This window comes from Elephas maximus, chromosome 4 (assembly GCF_024166365.1).
Source record: "Elephas maximus indicus isolate mEleMax1 chromosome 4, mEleMax1 primary haplotype, whole genome shotgun sequence".
NCBI lineage: Eukaryota > Metazoa > Chordata > Mammalia > Proboscidea > Elephantidae > Elephas > Elephas maximus.
In genome coordinates this window covers 124,456,548-124,476,635 of record NC_064822.1, presented here as the reverse complement: position 1 = coordinate 124,476,635, position 20,088 = coordinate 124,456,548, and positions in this window count along the sequence as shown.

Here is a 20,088-nt window from a genome sequence, read left to right as displayed (position 1 = left end):
CCTGCAGAAATTGGGAGGGCAGCAGGTAGGGACATGGAAGATTGTCTCCTAATATACCATAGTAAGTTTATGGTGGAGAGGTGAGTTTGTTTTTAAGCAAGAGAAGGACAGCTATTAAAGGGGAAGGTAGAAAGGAAAAGCTTAACCTACTAAAGGCAACTTCCCAGATTCATTTTGGGAAAGAGTTTATCTGGAAGTTAAGGACCAGGAAATTGAATCCCTTAAAATTGTTCATATTCTGTATGTCTTGGAAAATATTCACATACCCCAGGTACAAGGATTCCAGTCTGAAGATGACTATTATAAGAAAGTTGGAGGTGTATCTGGGCTCTTGGTCTTTGGGAGTAGTATACCCAGTAGCAGCTCTGAAGCATTGGTGGTGATGTAATGCCCTTCCTATTTTCCTGAACCTTCAGAGAGCCTTTGCTAAAAGTTGCAATTTGGCTGAGCTGTGTCATGAGAGAACTGAGAGAAGGGGATCTGCCTGTGCTTGAGTTGAAGCAGAATAGGGGAGGCCAGCAGTAGCTGGAGGGAGATGGAGTCCAGAAATTGCAGGAGGTGAACTGTAGCAGAGCTATGGGCAGCCTGTGCACAGAGAGCATGGATTGGTCTGGAGACAGATGAGTGGCTGATGGAGCAGACAACTGGGGTGGATTCCTGACTTCCAGAAATAGTGAGGAAAGGAATTTGTCAAGAGCCTGGAATTCCTGTAGCTAAGCAGGATGTGGAGTAGGAGTTTTCTTAAATTAGGTATTAATAAATAAATGTGATCTCCTTTTACACTCCCATTGGTAAGGTCTAGACATGGCAGTTAACCTTTTTGGCCAAATTGCATATGGCTAAATTGATGTAGAATCATATAGTTCCACAGGAAACTGTTAATGCAGACACAGCAAATTATTTGCATAATTTTTCAGCTATGCTTTTCAATAACAAGGTCAATTTCTGTGATGTATTTCTAACCATCTGGTCTAGCAAGTATATTTGTCCTTAAAAAAGTGACTTTTAAAGTATTTTTAAAATGTTATTTTTAGTTTAAAACAAAAACAAAAAACCAGCACAGGTCTTCTCCAGGAGCAATAATGTTTCATCTTATCAAAGTTGAGCCTCTGAAGTCTTGCTTATTTTTTATAAAGGATGGGTGATATTGAGGAAAGGAGGAAAAGTTTCCTGGCTATGTCCTCAGGGAATTAACTTCCAAAGAAGTGGGACTTAGAGCTGTTGCAGAGACACCTAGCTTCCGAAAAAAAAAAAAACAACTTTTTTTTGGTATAGATGTGTGAAAACTACTACTAATGAGAATTGTGACAACATTAAAAAAATATTAATCACTTAGCAGCTGGTAAGAAAACTCTTGGAGAAAGTATTAAGTGTTTGGAAGACAGTCCGATGAGAAACATGGAATAGAATTAGTCTGGTTACCTATAGGGCTTTTGTTTTGCATCCCGGAGGAAGAATGAGGGACAGAAGGGATTGCTGGGTATAACAGAGAAGGGAGCCAAGAGGATGGACCCTGCCTGATAGAAAAGACCCTTAGAGACACCTGCAGAGCCAGGGACATTGGAGAAAAATGCATAAGGGGCAGTCTCTAAGGCTGTTAGTTGTGAGTTCATGTTGTAAGCCTCTCGTCTGTCCCCTTTAACACCTTTAGTAACTCCTGTGAGTAGGTTTTCTTGGAGGGTCCAAGAGGGGTTATGACTTCAAAGGAAGAAGGGACAGTTAGCATCTCAGTTATATGTTAGTGTAGGCAGTATTTTCTTTCTTTCTCCCGTTCCTTAAGTTACAGGAGAAAAGGAACAGCAACATGTACTTTCATTAATCAACCAAGAAGTCTTTAATATCTGCCCAGGGCTTGCTGACTCATCAGATGGTGATGGTAACTTAAATTTATCATCCCTGTGTACTGATTACATAAAAACCAAAAAAAGCCAAACCCATTGCTGTCGAGTCGATTCTGACTCACAGCAACCCTATAGGACAGAGTAAAACTGCCCCACAGGATTTCCAAGGACCGCCTGGTGGATTTGAACTGCCGACCTTTTTTTTGGTTAGCAGCCATAGCTCTTAACCACTGCCACCAGGGTTTCTATTGATAACATAGGAAGGTGATAATGGAAAGAAAGGCAAAATGTGACCAGTGTTCTAAGTTTTAACAGAAAGGTAAGCCAAAAGTAAGGTGTGCTGCTGAATTTTAAAAAAGGAAAAGAGGGAAAAACCATATAAAGGGGAAGAATTCAGTATAACTGTCTTTTCCTTTTAGCTCTTGTGCCAATACAAAGAGGTGTACAGCAGATGTGAAATTGTTGTTATTGCTGTTAGCTGCTGTCAAATCAGCCCCCCAACTCATGGAGACCCCATGTACAAAAGAACAAAATGCTACCCGGTCCTGCGCTGTCCCCATGATGACTTGCCGATTGGATTGTTGTGATCCATTGAGTTTTCACTGGCTGATTTTCAGAAGTAGATGGTTGTATCTTTCTTTCTAGTCCATCTTTGTCTGAAAGCTCAGCCTAAACCCGTTCAGCATCGTAGCTACATGCAAGCCTCCATTGACAGACAGGTGGTGGCTGCGCTAGGCCCATTGGCCAGGAATCGAACCTGGGTCTCCAGCATGGAAAGCAAGAATTCTACCACTGAAACACCATCTCCCCCAGCCCTACACCCCCAGGTGTGGAATTAGGTGTATATTAAAGAGGAAAGGAAAAAAAGAAGTCAAACAAAACATAAAGTGAGGAAGGAAAAAGAAAAGATTAGTAAAGAGAGTTGCTAAAGCACTAGGAAACAAAGGTACTTTTTGATATTTTGGTCAGTGCCACCGGCTTATGAAGTAAGTGTACAAGACCCCCTTCATTCTACTGTTTTCCAGTTAAACAAAAGCAAGAAGGCCTTTTTGGAGAATCTGGTATCTCCTCCCTGTCTTCACTGGGTATATGAGAACCTATTCAATTCTAGCTCCCAGCTTATTCAGCCACAATCCTGTCACTATGTTTTTGAAGCTTTTTGTGAAAAACACGTCCCATGCACCCTAACAAAGGTAATCACTTCTAATGAAAACGAAAGTATCCTCAAGCCTTTTATTTCCCTTTTACGTTTTGTAGGCACAATTTTAAAAAATTTTCTAGTATCTTGGTTTCTTCTGCTTATACATTGTCTTTTTGCATACACCACGGTAAAGGCATCATGTATCTTAATTATCTAAGACTAACAACATTTTAATGAGTATCAACAAGGCACTATATTAGACAATGTTGTAGTTTCTTAACATTGTTGAAATCTTGGCATTGTTTTTATTTTGTTTTCTAGTTGGTAGGTTTTTTTTGTTTTTACCTCTTTTGGGTCTGAAATCTCTAGAGAGGCTCTCTACATCAATCAAGAAGCCTAACTGCAAAATCTCTTTGGCAAAGATTTTTGGGCATGAGAGTAGCTTGCAAGTAGCCAGTAGAGGGCAGTACTAAAGCAAAACTTTGCCGGCTCCGGAGCTGTGGCTTCGCTTCCGGTGCAGCTTGGCTTCTTTGGACAGTGGGAAGCTGAGCGGCGCAGGGGTTATTATAAAAATCACCATTTTTAGTGTTTAAACTTGGAGCTTTAATGACTACTCTTGTAGAGACAGGTATTCAGGCAAGAGTTGCCTCCCTCAAGAGATGAGTCAGAAACCGTACTGTCATTTCCATTGAATTCCAAAGTGTTTCCTCATCTGGTGACTGTGTGGTGAGCTTCTGCTGACTCAGAACCGTTCACAAATCTGTGAGAACCAGTTCTCCGCCGCTTAATTACTGAGACTTTGTTGTTGTTGTTCTAAGACTCATACTAGAAGGGTGAATAGAGAGGACTTAACACTTTTTGGGGGGGAAAAGGAAGTCCCAAACGCTTTGGCTTTGTATTCCAAGTGTGCACCTCCGCCTCAGAAAAATGTCCATGAACCACAAACGAAATTTGTGTTTATAATTTCGGGGATTCGTGAAGCCCCCTGCGAGCCCATGGGCTTCCCAGGGTAAAAATTCCTGTTAGGGAAAAGCTCTTGCTGAAGTCACAATAAGCGTTCAGAAGATGCTTGAAGGTTTTTAGTATCATGCTGTGAATAAACGGTGAATGTATCTATCTTGATATCCTGTAGGCAACTCAGCACTTTTTTCCTCCAAACTTGCCCCACCTGGCTTCCCTGATTGTGTTCTGGTATGACTCTTGTTCCAGTGACTCTCACTTGAAATCTGTCTTTAAAAAAAAAAAAAAAAAACCCAAACCCGTTGCCATCGAGTTGATTCCCGCTCGTAGGGATCCTATAGGACAGAGTAGAACTGCCCCATAGAGTTCCCAAGGAGCTTGGTAGATTCAAACTGCCAAACTTTTGGTTAGCAAGGTAGCACTTAACCACTACACCACCAGGGTATCCAAAAAAAACCATTGCCTTCCAGTCAATTCCTACCCATAGTGACCCTATAGAACAGAGTGGAAGTGCCCTATAGGGCTTTCAAAGACCGCCTGGTGGATTCAAACTGGCAACCTTTTGGTTAGCAGCTGCAGCACTTATCACCACACCACCAGGGTTTCTAAATCTTTATAGTGCTCTGGTAGTCCACCCTTTCTTTCAATTTCCATTGTCACCCTGTTCAGTTTTGGCTGTTATTAGTCTTACCTGAACTAAAAATTCAGTCTCCTTTTTGGTCTCTCACCATTTGTGGCTTTATATCCCAGTCCACCCTTGTTATCCCGATTTAGCTATGTCTCTTCTGCTTTCTTTTGAGTCTTGCCCCCTTTTAAAAATCCTAATTGAGTAACTACCCAGAGTCTCCAAAAACAAAAAAAAGCTCAGTTCTGAGGATCAGGGTCAGCCTTTCTGTTTTCTCTTCCACTGTTTTTTTCTTTTACCTCATGTTTCAGTCAGATGGAACACTTGCCTTGTCCTGCCTTTTCTCACCTCTTAGCCTTTGCTCAGAGCTTTCCTTGTGTGAAATTCTTCTAGACTAGGGTTTCTTAATATTTTTTGAACCATGGAATCTCGTTGGCAGTCTCTGAAGCCTATGGATATTTTCTCAGAATTTTTTTTTAATTGCATTTTAGATGAAAGTTTACAGAATAAACTAGCTTCTCATTAAACATTTAGGACACATATTGTTTTATGACATTGGTTGCCAACCCCACGACATGTCAACACTCTGCCCTTCTCCACCTTGGGGTCCCTATTACCAGCTTTCCTGTCCCCTCCTGGCTTCTAGTCCTTGCCCCTGGGCTGCTGTGCCCTTTTAGTCTCGTTTTGCTTTATGAGCCTGTCTAATCAATCTTTAGCTGAAAGGTGAACTTCAGGAGTGACTTCATTACTGAGCCAAAAGAGTGTCCAGGGGCCGTACTCTCTGGGTTTCTCTAATCTGTCAGGCCAGTAAGTCTGGTCTTTTTTTGAGTTAGAATTTTGTTCTACATTTTTCTCCAGCTCTGTCCAGGACCCTGTATTATGATCCCTGTCAGAGCAGTCAATGGTGATAGCCAGGAACTATCTAGTTGTGCTGGATTTGGTCTGGTGGAGGCTGTGGTAGTTGCGGTCCATTACCACAGAATGTTTTTAATGCATAAAATGAATATATACAGAACTACAAAAGAAGCTAATTATATTTAGATAGTTATAAAATATTTTTCAAATCTGTGATATTATAGGAAAAAAACCCATTATAGGTGTTCTTTATTAATGCATTGAATAATAAGATCTAGCATTGATCCTAATAATTACCGAAGTAGTTTGTTGCCTACATCCTCAATGGAAATGCTAAATTTCAATTAAAGGTTAGTGAAAATAAAGATTATATATATATATTCCCAAACAAGTTCATAGACCCCAGCCTCTAACTCTAGGTTATTAGTTCTCAAACTAGAGTATGTATCAGAATTACCTAGATGTTAAACACAGAATTCTGAGACCCATTTCTAATTGAGGAGGTCTGGGGTGGACCCTGGTGTTTGCATTTCTAACAAGTACTCAGGTGTTGCTGATGCTGTTGGCCCAGGGACCACACTTTAAAAACCTCTAATCTACAATAGATCAATTCATGCCACCAGGGAAAGGCCATCTTCGTTATTAAGTTTTCTCTTACCATCCCTATGAGAAGAAATTTCTTCCCCTTCGAGTACTCCTGTACCATTATATTCTTATCACTGTTATGGCACTTAGCTCTCTGCTTTGTATTACAGTCACTGGGGTACACTGTGAAGAGCCCCAGTGGCACAGTGGTTAAAGCACTTGGATGCTAACTGAAAGGTCGACAGTTTGAACCCACTGCTGCTCTGAGGAAGAAAGATGTGGCAGTCGGTTTCCATAAAGATTTACAGCCTTGGAAACCCTCTGGGGCAGTTCTACTCTGTCTTTTAGGGTCACTATTTTATGGGTAGGAATCCACTTGACTCGAGGTCAATGAGTTTGGTTTTTTGTTTGGGGTACATTGTAGGTGGCCTCCACCTTGGCTCCAGTATCCTCAACTACTCATCTACTGGAAATGCTGTGATATTGCAAACCTCCATGAAGGAATAAATGCCCTCTTTCACTCATCAGACTGTTAGTTTGTGTTATGGATTGAGTTGTATTCCCCCAAAATATGTGTTAGTAATTCTAACCAAAAGGTTGGCAGTTTGAATCCATCAGCCACTCCTTGGAAACCCTATAGAGCATTTCAACTCTGTCCTTTAGGGTCACCATGAGTCGGAATCAACTCGAAGGCAACAGGTATGTGCCTGTGGTTATAATTCCACTTGGGAATGGGTTGTCTTTGATATGTTAATGAGACAGGATTAATGTTGGATGTGTTTTGAGCCAATTTCTTTTGAGATATAGAAGGGATTAAACAAGAAAGCAGAAATGGGGTAAGATAGATGCCAAGACACATGGAGATCTCTAGGGAACCTGGAAGTAGAGACTGAAGAGACAAAGACCTTCCCCCAGAGCTGACAGACAGGGAAAGCCTTTCCCTGGAGCCAGCACCCTGAATTTGAATTTCGAGCATCCTAACCTATGAGAAAATAAATTTCTGTTTGTTAAAGGCATCCCCTCGTGCTATTTCTATTATAGCAGCACTAGATTACTAAGAGACTTCGTCTGTGATATGAAACATGTCTTATAATTTGTGGAAGAGAGGAAGGAGAGAGGGAAGGAAGAAGAGAAAATTCAGTGAAGAACTCATTAGAGAAATTTATTTTATCTAGAAACCCTGGTGGCATAGTGGTTAAGTGCTTTGGCTGCTAACCAAAATGTCAGCAATTTTGAATCCACCAGGCTGTCCTTGGAAACTCCATGGGGCAGTTCTACTCTATCCTATAGGATTGCTATGAGTCGGAATCGACTTGACCCCAGTGGGTTAGCAACATCAAAATTAGTAATGAACGAGAACACCTAGTTTATTTACTCAACACTCTTCTTGGGTGTTATACCCTGAAACATCCTTCATCCTAATTAAAAAACATAACCAAGTAGGCTACATACTGTGCCCTCCAGCAAAAATTCAGAAAGATGTCCCTTGGTCCGTGTTAATTGCACAGTGTATGGCAGCATCCAGGTCACTCATAACCCATCGTAATGAACCTTTAGTACAGTACGGCTTATCCATACCTGACTGAACCCTGTGTCCAATGAATATTAATAGTTTGAAGTCATCCTGGGAGGAGACAAAGAATTACTAGGTAAGCACTGAGTTTCAAGATTCTGATTTCATCCATGTGCTGTTTAATTGTTTAATTAATTCTCCTTTGCATGTTCTATTCCTCTCTCCCCATTCCTTTCTCTCTCTCTCTCCATCTGTTCCTCCTTCTCTTCCTTCCTCCTTCTACACCTCTTCTCTTTCTTTCCTCTTTTTGATCCACTGATTGTGTTATCAATCGTTAGGTTAGAGGTTGACCTACAGGGGCATGTAAGATTCCTTCCAAATTGAAAATTCTGAGAGGCCATGAAACAGATCCACAGTAGGGAGTTTTCTCTTGCCGTGTAGAAATTGTTTTTGTGATATGCTTTAACCTTGTTTATTTGGCAGAGACTATACCTTTATGAGGAGCCCTGTTGGCATAGTGGTTAAATGCTGGGCTACTAACCAAAAGATCGGCAATTTAAATCCTCTAGCTGTTCCTTGGGAAACCCTGGTGGCATAGTGGTTAAGGGCTACGGCTGCTAACCAAAAGGTCCACAGTTCGAATCCACCAGGCACTCCTTGGAAACCCTATGGGGCAGTCCTACTCTGTCCTATAGGGTCACTGTGAGTTGGAATAGACTTGAAGGCAGTAGGTAGGTAGGTAGCTGTTCCTTGGAAACCCTATGGGGCAGTTCTACTCTGTCCTGTAGGGCCACTATGAGTCAGAAATGACTCGACAGCAATGGGTCTTATACCTTCGTGAAGAGGGAGCACGTTCTGAGGTCTCAGCTCAGGTCCTCTGTCTCTACCTTGCAGTGTTTGTATGAATTATGGAATTGTAGTTGTTCTGCCATGTTCAGGTAATGGATATAGAGGCAAAATAGTAATCACTAACAGCAGTGATAATAAACATTTGTATGTAGCTTTTCATTTCTAAATGGCTTTGAGGAGACTTAATGCAGTCTGTTCTAGCTGTGTGGAAAGGCTCCATTTCAGTAGCCGCTGAGCTTTTTTTCCACAACGAAGCATAGTCCTAAACTTTTTAGTCATTCCTCATGGGTTTCGTCTGTTCTCTTGGTGTTAGCTATGCTTCAGTTTCTGTTCTCATATATGCATGTAAAATCAGTTTATCTTGCTACCATAGCTAGATAAAACCAAACCAAAACCCGTTGCCATTGAGTCAGTTCTGACTCATAGTGACCCTAAAGGACAGAGTACAACTGCCTCATGGGGTTTCCAAGGAGTGCCTGGTGAATTCGAACTGCTAACCTTTCGGTTAGCAGCCGTAGCTCTTAAGCACTACACCATAGGAAACTACCATTACTAAATTCTTTCCTGGTAGAAAGAAACGGAATTTTCTCTGGAGACTCAGAACACATCTGAGGATAAAACCCTGGTCTTCGTAGTGGCACCCTGCCAGGTAATTCAGCACACATTTTGAATGCCTACTTCCCTAAGGTGGTGGACTCACAACGTTAGCTAGTATTTATTGAGTGTTTACTTTGTTAGGCACTATGCCGAGCACTTTACATGCTTTAACTTAATCTTGTAGCAATCATATACGGGAGAAACTTAATAAATCCCATTTTCAGATGAGAAAACTGAGGCAGATGAAGCTAAGTGGTTAAGTAAGTTGCCTAAGGTTATTCAGCTGCCAAGAAGACAAAGCAGGGACTGGATTCTGCCCTTATTTGACTTTCAAGCCTGAATTCTTAGCCACTACTTTGGTTACAGGGTGAGTAAGGCAGACCCTCCTGTAGAGAAATTTACGATTTGAGTCCTCAGCTCATGCAAGTTGCTCCATACTCATACCTGTCTCTTGGGTCACTTTTTGAATATTCTAGATGGATTTGTGTGTAGTTCTGTCTGTATCACCAGACTGTAAGGATAAGGTGCTGGGTCTTATGTCTCTTTTGACCTTGTGCCTGGCATATAGATGGTGCTCAAGAACTGTTTGCTGAGTTGAAATCCTCTTTATTTTAACCCGAAACCAACCAAATTCCCTTTATTATAATTCCAGATCCCCTTTATTATAATCCCAAGCCCAAATAAAGACAAAAGAATTGTTTCCCATGTATAGATTTAAGGAAACCCTGGTGATGTAGTGGCTAAGTGCTACAGCTGCTAACCAAAAGGTCAGCAGTTCAAATCCACCAGGTGCTCCTTGGAAATCCCATGGGGCCGTTCTACTCTGTGCTATAGGGTCGCTATGAGTCGGAATCGACTCGACGGCAACGGGTTTGGTTTGGTATAGATTTAAAGTGAAATAATATTTAAATTAATTGGGGAGTGTAGTCTGAGTGAGTAAATGGTTTAATGATTTAAATAATTTATTCTTTAGTAAAACTTGTCAGCCCTGCCCCTCTCTCCAGCCTCATCTCATGCTACTGTTCCCTGGCTCCCTTTTGGTCTTGGGCACAGCCCATGTTCTTCTGTGTCTCGAATGCTCTTCCTCATCCTCTGCCCTGGGTCACCCCCTCGCGCCTGTCTCCTTCAGCTCTCATCTCAATCGTCTCTTCCTCTCAAAGCCCTGGCTCCTGCTTCTGCCCAGCCTTGCTCAATCTCTTTTGGCCGAAGTGTCTTAGGTTCCTTTCCTGCAAAGCTCTGATCTTGATTATAGGTGGATGGCCATTCATTCCTGCGGTTATCTGAGCGTCTCCCTTCCCATCTGCTCTGTAAACTTCCTGAGGGCAGGGACCCAGTCTGTTTTGCTAAGCTTTCTATCTCCAGCCTTTAGCATAGTGGCTGGGATGTAGCAGGCACCAGTGGCCAGTGCCAGAGAATACTTGAGGTGGGGGCTCCCCTGTAATTTCCATCATCTCATACAAAAGTGTCCTATTTTTGGATATAGACAATGGACATTTTCTCCATCTAATTTAAAATCTGACATGTGAATTAAGCTCCATACAGACAGGACTTATTCTGTTTGTTCACTCTGTGTCTCAAACATCTAGCAGGTGCTCTGAAGTATTTGTTGAATCAATAAGGGCATCATTACCAAACAAAAAACCTGCTGCCGTCGAATCGATTCCGACTCATAGCGGCCCTATAGGACAGAGTAGAACTGCCCCATAGAGTTTCCAAGGAGCACCTGGTGGATTGGAACTGCTGACCTTTTGGTTAGCAGCCATAGCACTTCACCGCTACACCACCAGGGTTTCCTTAGAACACTTTATTTTCATTAATCTAATATTCAGTCGTACATGCTCTGCAAACCCAGTTTCAAGATGAGTCCCCTCACTCCCGTTCCCAACCCTCCATGTTCTAACTAGATTGCACTTTCAAGCCCCTCACTTTAGAAACTCTGGTAGGTTCTCAATACATATTTTATGAGAACCCAGAGCTGGAAATTTTCAATGAATTTTCCTAACAGTACACGACTAGCAAAGTTGTAGTCCAACTAGAGAGAGCAGATGGGCTGGAATAGATTTTTCAAAGTATATGTGCTCCCAAGAGCATGCTAGGAAAGGTTCATGAATAAGTAAGCAGTTTACTCTGAGCAAGCACAAGCAAGAATATCACCTGGAAAAAAAAAACTTTTTTTTAAAAGCTCAACAGCTTTGTGAAAGGACAATGTTTTTTTAAAAAACCATTTAAATGTTGCGAATACTGGTTTATGTGCATAAACAAATGAAAGCGTGGCCACATGCATGACTCCTTTCCCTCTTTCTCCCCTCTGTTATTTTACAGGATTACCACTCCCCACCCTCAAAGTTTCCTTGCAGTTCAGCTTGTCAGTGGCCTCATCAAACCAAAGAAGGCAACTTGTTATCTCCAGCAACCAACATCTGGTTTCAGATGTGGCTAGTGAGCCTCGTTGCTGTGAGAGAGGAGATGTCATAATTAAACGGCAAGGCATGGTGAAGGGTGTGACTGTCATATATTACTACACTTGTAGGAAATTAGAAAACAAATGGTCTCATTTAGCAGTGACATGCAGGAGTACAATTATACATTTCTTAAAATTGTCTTATGCCAAGAAACATTTGGTTTTAGGGAAATACATTGGAGAACTGAAACACATTGGAGGGCTGGAAATAGGTCAATGTGATTGTAGAACAGCCTTTTCAGCATCCTTGTGTGGCTCCTATTGGTTTCCATTGGTCACCCAATCAGAGGGCTCGTCTTTAGACTAATGCTGTTCAGCTGGTTACTATGGCAATGATGGAGTAGTAGTTGTCATGGTGATGAAATGGAAATTTGGGGGACCAATTTCTTTAGTGGAGATGGATTCATTAAGGCCTGTCTTTCTTTCCTCAGAACTTGACCCTATTGCATAATACTTTTTAAAAGGGGTCTGTATATTTGGGGGTTCAGGCCTAAGTTTTTTCAACTCTGTGTTGAGAGTAGACACTTCCCCTGCAACAGTCTTTATGGCTCATTAAAAAAATGACACTGCAGAAGCTAGGTTTCTTTTTCTTCCTCAGAAGTGTTTCTGCCAAACCCTGCTGGATTCCTCCAAAGTCACTCTGGTATGAAATAGAATAGGGTCAGATTAAATATAAATGATCAAGGAGTCCCTAGGTGGTACAGATGGATAACATGCTTGACTGCTAACCAAAAAATTCGAGGTTCAAGTCTACCCAGAGGTACCTTGGAAGAAAGGTGTGGCAATCTACTTCTGAAAAAATCAGCCATTGAAAACCTTACGGAGCACAGTTCTACTCTGACATACATGGGGTCGCCATGAGCCAGTGTCGACTCGACAATACTTTTTTTTGATATGTATATTAGAGTCATACTTTGAGGTGGTTCCCTTTGAGAAGCAGCAGAGGCGTGGCTCTTTTGCCTCCTGGTGCTGATGTAGGTTTCATTCCTCTTTGCTTAGCGTCCGTGGTATGGGATCACCAATGGGAAATGTATGTTGTTTACGTGTCACAGAGACCTGAATGATCTTTATCCTGACTGCTCTCAAGGAACTAATTTAGCTGCTCATATTTTGGTTCTGGAAAAGTAATAGTGGTAACATTAACAGTTTGGCTATAATTGCGAACCACTTGAGAATTTGGAAGATATATTAGAACAAATCTGAGTTCATGACCCTCTCAGTTTTTCTGAGATTACTTTTGGTGTAGAACACTAACTCTGTGGAAAAGCCTTTTTTGGTATATTTCTACATTGGGAGTTTGCTACTTTAGACTTTTTACAAGGCATTTATGACAGTAGTTCTCAAACTATCTGGTGTAGGAAAGTCCCCTGGAGAGTATATAAAATGCAGGTTTCTATGCCCCACTACAGTCCATTGATTCAGATTTCTCAGGTAGAGCCTAGGAATTTGTACAAGCAAGAATATCACCTGGAAAAAAAAAAATTAAACAAATGACCATTAACAAACTAAAATGTGAGGAAAAAAGTTCTCTCTCAGGTGGTCAGGGTTCAGGGTTATGGATGTAGAAGGACCCATCCTCCCTCTCTTATGACCTGTGCAAGTTCCCCTCCATCAGCTCACCTAGGAAGGTGCGAGAATTGGGCAGTCTGGCCTTGAGCACAGCACCTGAGCTTTCCCCAACATCTGTAAGTTTCCTTCCTCCAAATAATCAATTGAGGTAGAGCCTTTATGCTCTTTCTTTCCTGCAGCTGACATTGCTGGTGATGCTTTCTTTCTCATGGATTTGTTTGTTATGGGTTGATTGGGAACCCAGAACACACCTAGTCTATCCCAACCAAAATGAGTAGCTTTCACCTCATCAGTACCTCTTCGCTTCCTGCTAGGACCTTCCAACATGGAGACATATAGCGATCATTGGCTTCACCTCTTTTGGCTGAAGTCCATCTGCCATAGTTTCTTTGAAGGCAAAGGGAGCTATTTTAATAAAGCCCGTTTAAGATACAAATTCTTCTGCTATAACAGAGGCCAAAATAACAGTGAATTAGTCATTTAGAAATGGTTTGATGGTGATAAAGACCTGTACTTCTCCTGTTTTGTTGCTCTGCTCTCCTCAATACATGGCCCAATATCATGGTCTAAGAGCCATATTCATATCATATCCCAGCCAATGGAAAGAAGAGGAGTAAAGAGATACCTCTTTAAGGAAATGTTATAGACAGTACATCACTTTCAATCTTATTCCACTGGTCAAAATTTAGTTATGTGGCCACACCCAACTACCATGAAGATGGCAAAATGACTTTTTGCTGGGTGGCCATGTGGAAAGCTAAAAGTTGAAGGTTCTATCACTAAAGGTAAAAAGGGATGGATACTGGGGGATAACTGGTAGCTGTTGCCATACCAGACATGTAATTTTCAGGTCTTCTGGCTCAACAGAAAGAGAACTTAGAGAATCTTGAGAAGGAGTTGGACATAGGGCAAACTAGGTCACATAACTGAGTGAATTAGGCAGGAGTGATAGGGTGAACTACAAAGTGAAACTCTTTTAAAGTGGACACTTGCTGCTCAGTTCTGAGAAATTGTTTCTGCTCGGGAATGTGAGCTTTGTTGTCAGATCTTCTAAGAGAACCTGGAATCTAGACTTCTATGTAAATTTATAAATTATTCCAAAACTGCATGTGGGCCTTTAGTTTATAACCCTTTAAAGAGACCTGGGCTCCCAACCCAAGAAGAAGCCTTAAAAACATGCAGTTAAGAGCTTGGCTGCTAACCAAAATGTTGGCAGTTCGAATCCACCAGCTGCTCCTTGGAAACCTTATAGGGAAGTTCTACTCTGTCCTATAGGGTTGCTATGAGTTGAAATCAACTTGATGGCAACGGGTCTTTTTTGGTGGCTCTCACAGTTTCATCTAATAACACTGTACTTCTCACAAAGCTCTCCTATGTTGTCTATCTCACTAAGCCAAGGAAACACAACCACCTTACTGAGGCAGGTATATTAAGAGATTGCTTCCCACATCCGTTGTCTCCTCCTATTCCCTAACAGAGGGCAGAGAACGGTAAAAGCCTTTCTACCTGATTTCATGAAGCTTGCCACCATTTCTTTTAGACCCTTGTCAGGTTTTATGTAGAGTTGCTAGGAACAATCAACAACGAAAATAATACTGTGTTGCAGGCACTAGAGGGAAACATTAGGTGATAGAGAAGGGGGCGAATACCTGATAAAGCTCAGCCTCTGCTTTACACAGGATTGTAAACCCTGAGATTTGACTATACCAGTAAACCACTTGCCATCAAGTCTATTATAACTCATGGAGACCCGTGTGTCAGAGTAGAACTGTGCTCCATAGTGTTTTCAATGCTGATTTTTAGAAGTAGATTTCCAGGTGTTTCTTTCAAAACATATCTGGGTGGACTTGACCTCCAATCTTTCAGTTAGCAATTGAGCACATTAACTGTCTGCACCATGGAGGGACTCCAAGTTTGAATATAGGAGGTGTTTAATCCAAGAAGATCTACTGAACTTTCCCACAAGATCTCATGTGAAGTAATGTATCTACGTAGATAGGGGATTGTGAGTTATAGGGAATGCCTTTGAATGGCTTTGAGTTTTAGTCTGACTCTCCTTTTTCTTCCATACCTTCCTTGCTTCCTTCTTCCCTTCCTTCCTTTCCTTGCTCCCTCCCACCCTTTCTTCCTCCTTACCTCCCTCCCTTTCCTTCCTTTCTATCAAGTAGCAGTTGAAGGGTCATTGTACAGGCTGCAGGGTCTAGGCCCAGGATAGTGGAAGAGGCCCAATCATTTCTGTGGCATGACTTTGAGAGAGTTCCTAGTTGAGTAACCTTCAGCCTCAGTTCTCTGGCCTCCCTCAAGGCTCTCCAAACCAACAATTAGCCTTTAAATAAATTCCAGAGTCAAGTTTTTTTTGCTTGCAATCATAACTGATACCCTTTGTGTTCTGTGTAAACCTACTGATCACAGGTCAGACAAATTGATATCCAGATTTCCAGAGGGATCCAGAGCCTATTCTTAGGGGGGGCCCCAGAGGAGTCTCTCCCAATATTCACTCCATTGTGCCACTTCCTCAATGGAGAAGGTAGAGTTTTTCCTTAAGGTGAACAACCCCCTCCAGGAGCAAATAAAGACCATTTCCTTTTGTTCTTTACAAGTGGAACGTGCTCACCACGTTCAAGCTAAATTTCATGGAGTTTCCAGCTGTCAGTGTCCAAAGCCCTATCAATAGTGTTTTCCTCTTTTTCTGTAAGTGAGTATAAAAGTGTTTACTGGAAGGAGAAAAAGAATTTCTCATTTGCCAGGCTTTTCTTTTGCAATGAAAACTACAGCATCAACATTAGCTTTAATTAGAGTTAAATTATGACCCAAGCAGGAATGAGGTCATTCTGAAAATCACAGACTTGGCAGAGACTTCTGGAAATCATTAATACCATTTTTCTACCTCTGGATTTTTAAAGTGGATTTTGCAAATACCATGAGTGAGAGGGTGCAAAAGGACCTTGGAAGTGGAGTAAGCAGTGGAGATTGCCCGGAAAGGTCCAAAGCCCTAGATCAATAGGGCATCTCTGGTCAGTCTGCCAACACCAATGATATTCCATCTATTTCTTCCATACACTAAAATAACTTTAATTTTCTTTTATTGCTAAATTAGTAAATTCATTATCAATACTAAAAGACAAAACATATAAGCAGAAAGGACAATAAGCGATCATCTGTAATCTCACAGCCTGAAGATAATTACTGTTAATAATTTGGTGTCTTATTAATCCTAACTCTTGCTAGTGACAGAAACCCAACTCAAACTACCTTAAGTTAAAAAAAGAGACTCTATTGGCTTATAAAACTGATAAATCCGAGGTTATACCATCTGCATTCAAGGGCTCAGTGTCATTAGATTTGCCTTCTCTGTCACTTTTTATTTTCCTCTGATCTCTTTACTCTGTTTTCCTCGGTGTTCACATCATTCTCAGGCAGACTCTCTCTTTGAGGATGGGCCCCACAGTTCCAGGTCTACATCCTATTGGCCTAGAAACCTCAGGGGAAAAAGACTTTTTTCCAAGAGTTTACCAGAAGTACCAGAATTGACCCTAATTTGACCCAGTTTAGACCATGTTAAACCAAACCAAGTCCACTGCCACTGAGTTGATTTTGACTCATAGCTACCCTATAGGACGGAGTAGAACTGCCGCATAGGGTTTCCAAGGAGCAGCTGGTGGATTCCAACTGCTGACCTTTTGGTTAGCAGCCACTTAACCACTGCACCACCAGGGCTCCCGAACACCCCTCACTCCCTCTCAAAATTTCCTGTCACCCTTAGAATAAAATCTAATCTCCTTCCTATGGTGAAACAAGGCCCAACATGATCTGGCCCTTGGCTCACTTTGGTGCTTCATGTCCTCTCTCACTCTGTTCCAGTCAAGCTGGGTTTCTTGCTGTTTCTCAAACATCTCAAGAATGCTTCCTGCTTGGGGTCTTTGCACTTGTTTTTCTCTCAGCTTAGAAAACTCTTACCCCAGGTATCTGTGTGGTCTGCATTCTCACCTCACTAAGGTCATTTTGTCAGAGAGGTGTTCCCCGGTCATACCCTTAAAGCAGCGCCCCTGTGGCGCTCGACCCTGCTTTTATTTTCATTATGGCATTGACTCTGGTCATTCTTGGGCAATAAAAAGCCTTATAATAACTTTAAGTCATAAACACAGCCTTTTTTCAGTAGTTTAAAATATTTGTTGTTGTCAGCTGCTGTCAAGTCGACTCTAACTCATGGTAACCTTATGTACAACAGAATGGAACGTTGCCTGATCCTGTGTCATCCTCACAACTGTCAGCATGTTGCAGCTATGGTGCCAATCGATCTTACTCAGGGTCTCCTACACCCTCGTTGGCCCCCTACTTCACCAAACATGATGTCCTTCTCTAGCGATTGATCCCTCCTGATGATAAGCCCAAGCAAGCAAGTTGGACAGTGTTCTTTAAAATATTCAGCCCCATGTAAATAATAAAAAACTTCTAATTTAATTTGAAATTAAAATGTCTCCTTCTCCACCCCAGCTGGGGCCAGCTGCAGAAGGGAAGCTGTGGCCAGAGAAAGAAAGATGCAGGGAGGAGAGAAAAGTTTTTGATTCATATTGTCTGTCCTAATTGGCTTTGTGCTTAAGCCAGTGTTAAAATGGACCTTTCCTTAGATAAGTGCTTTTGTGGGTTTCAGAGACCCACCCCATTAATATCCTACAGGATGTCTCACCTGCAGTCCCTTGAATGCATCCCTCTTCAGGCTTTGGGCTTACTGCTTGCTAAGCCATTAGGAATCTAGCTCCATTCTGCTAGATTCTCTTCTTGTCTCCAGGCAGTCCTTCAACTAGGACATAAGGTGACACTAACTCAGCTTTCTCTTGCTTAGAACTTGGCCCCCATCCTGTATCCCTTGCCCTGAGAGAGTCTGGGAGGGCAAGCCACACATGCTGCCACCTCTCCTTCACCCCCTCCATCAGCATCTCACCTGCCTGGCTGAGAGCACCCTCATAATCTCACAGGGGAGGTCAGACCCATCGATCATCTCTGTCAACTGCAGGAGCATGTATCAAGCTTTCTGAGGGGGTCCCATTGAAGTCCTTCTCACTAGGATTGAGGTAGGGCCAGGCACCTCCAGTCTTCTCTCTTGAGGGGTTAGGCTTACAGCAGAGCAACATTTCACTCCACAAATTCTCCTCATAAATCATTTTCCTAATCGCCATAGTCCATAGATCTTGGATGAGAGTGAGGAGTTCACGTGTTTTTAGTAAATCCTTTGAAAACTTGCATTTTGATCTGGGCCTGCACATTAAAAAATGTGCTATATCGATCCCTCAGTAGATCTCCCAATTTTATATCCTGTTAAAAATCAGTTGTCATCAAGTCGATTCTGATTCATGGCAACCCCATGTGTGTCCGAGTAGAACTGTGCCTAATGAGCTTTCAATAGCTGATTTTTTTTTTCCGGAGGGGATCATCAGGCCATTTTTCCAGGAAGAAGGTTCACCCTCTAGGTGGACTTGAACTGCCAACTTTTCAGTTAGCAGTCGAGCACATTAACCATCTGCACCACTCAGAAACCAAAAACCAAACCCTCTGCCATCAAGTCGATTTCGATTCATAGCAACCCTATGGGACAGAATAGAACTGCCCCATAGAGTTTCCAAGCAGCCATAACTCTTAAACACTATGCCACCAGGGTTTCCACTCAGGGACTCCTTTATATCCTGTTAAGGAATAGTAAAATCTATGAAGCAACTAAAGCAGGATAATAGGAAAAAGGGGAACTGGAGGTGCTGTTTTATTTTATTGCAGGGTAAAACCATTTAAAATTTATCTTTTCTAATTTTGAATTGGTAGTATAGTCATATGAATCAGATACAGAAATGTATGAAAAATAAACCAGAGACTACATCAGCCTGAGACCAGAAGAACTAGATGGTGCCTGGCTACAACCGATGACTGCCCTGACAGGGAACACAACAGAGAAACCCTGAGGGAGCAGGAGAGCAGTGGGATGCAGACCCCAAATGCTCATAAGACCAGACTTAATGGTCTGACTGAGATTAGAAGGACCCCCGTGGTCATGGCCCCCAGACCTTCTGTTGGCCCAGGACAGGAACCATTCCCAAAGCCAACGCTTCAGACATGGATTGGACTGGACAATGGGTTGGAGAGGGATGCTGGTGAGGAGTGAACTTCTTGGATCAGGTGGACACTTGAGACAATGTTGGCGTCTCCTCCCTGGAGGGGAGATGAGAGGGTAGAGGGGGTTAGAAGCTGGCGAAATGGACACGAAAAGAGAGAGTGGAGGGAGGGAGTGGGCTGTCTCATTAAGGGGAGAGTAATTGGGAGGATGTAGCAAGGTTTATATAAGTTTTTGTGTGAGAGACTGACTTGATTTGTAAACTTTCACTTAAAGCACAATAAAATTTTTTTAAAAATGTATGAAGAAGTATTCAGTGACAAGTCTTCTTCCCATCCTTGTCCCCTATCCACCAGGTTCACTCCATCATCCTGCCTAGGTAGCCTCTGTTACTATTTTCTTGTGTGGCCTTCTGTAGTGTCTTCATATAAACAAGCAAATACATGCATACCTTCTTATTTTAACCTCTTTTTACACAAATGGTAGTATACCATATACACTGCTCTACACTTGGCTTTTTTCATAATGATATATTTTAGAGATCTTCCTATATCAGGACTTGGAGATCTTCCTCATTCTCTTCTATAGCTGCAGAGTAAGTAGCCCACTCTATAAATGTACCACAAGTCATTTAACCAGTCCCCTATTGATGACCATTTAAGTGTTTTGCAATCTTTTGTTATTCCAGTTAATGCTGCAATGAATAACTTTATACATACATCATTTCCCATGTGTGTGAATGTATCTGTAGGATAACCTGCTAGAGGTGGAATTGCTGGGCCAAAGGGAATACGTGTTTGTGGCTTTGATCACTACTGTGAAATTGTCCTGCAAAGGAGCAGAACTAATTTACATTTCCACCAGCCTGACCCAGGGGGTAAATTTAGCAGGGTCTTTAAGTGTGGTTTCTCTGCAGAGTTGACGTTTAAAGGGCAGTCTGAATATCGAAAAGGGGCCACCCAGGTGAAAATCTAAGGGAAGATCTTTCTATG